The sequence below is a fragment of the Bison bison genome, unplaced genomic scaffold (genome assembly GCF_000754665.1).
Source record: "Bison bison bison isolate TAMUID 2011002044 unplaced genomic scaffold, Bison_UMD1.0 scf7180017864200, whole genome shotgun sequence".
Classification (NCBI taxonomy): domain Eukaryota; kingdom Metazoa; phylum Chordata; class Mammalia; order Artiodactyla; family Bovidae; genus Bison; species Bison bison.
Genome location: NW_011494772.1, coordinates 6,810,190 through 6,811,054, shown reverse-complemented (window position 1 = coordinate 6,811,054; position 865 = coordinate 6,810,190). Strand labels below are relative to the sequence as shown.

The window sequence follows — 865 nt, the reverse complement described above, 5'->3', positions numbered from 1 at the left end:
ACTCCAGCACTCTTGCCTGGAAAATCCCATGGACTGAGGAGCCTGATAGGCTATAGTCCATGGGGTTGCAAAGAGTCGGACACGACTGAGCGACTTCACTTTAACATTTATTGAGATTTCAGAATCAAATGAGTTGAAATCACTTAATGGATAAAGTCTCATTGAGTCACTCTAATCACCCTGTGGAGTGGCCGCTAGTACCCCATCTTTTCAGATGAGGAACTGAAGTCTAGAGGCGACAGTAACTGCCCAAGGCCACATGCCAGTCAGTGGCCCATAAATGAGGGTGGGCCAGCTCCAGAGTGGATGTCCTGAAATCATCACTTGAGTGATAGTGGTCTTTGTCCTCTCTGATACTGACAAGGGCTTGGCACAGACGGGCACAGAGCAGGAGCTCAATAAATAGCCTCCTTTCCTCCTCAAATCTTCCATTTTGCATATGAGGACAGTGAGGCCCAGACAGGTAAGATGAGGATGATAAAATCCCTCTGGGGTAGGCCAGTGACTGAGCAGAGCCTACTCATCCTTGCCCTCTGCCCTTGGTGTGTCTCGGTTACCTCATCCATAGAATGGGTGGACCAGGGAACTCCCTGGCCCGTGGAGTCCCAGGGCCATGGCTGGTTAGTCTTAACCCCTCCCCTATAGGGACCCAAGTTGGACAACTTTGTTTACAAGTTTATTCAGTGATTTTACATGGGGCACTCAGAATAGGACACTGGTCTGTGTCAGCAACAAGACAGTAGTTGTTGTCACCGTTGTTACTATCTGGGGAAAGGAGAACAGGACAAGAAGGTGGCACAGGGGCCCAGTGGCTCTCTGGAGGTCCCTCTCAGGCCACAGGCCACATGGGTTCACATCAGTCCAC

At 50.4% G+C, this 865-nt stretch overlaps 1 protein-coding gene across 1 annotated transcript in view; it reads left to right on the top strand.

The window, feature by feature from the left end:
* Positions 1–865, top strand: part of GLOD5 (glyoxalase domain containing 5) — a 19,478-nt gene that overhangs the window by 17,637 nt on the left and 976 nt on the right. The window lies entirely within an intron of this gene.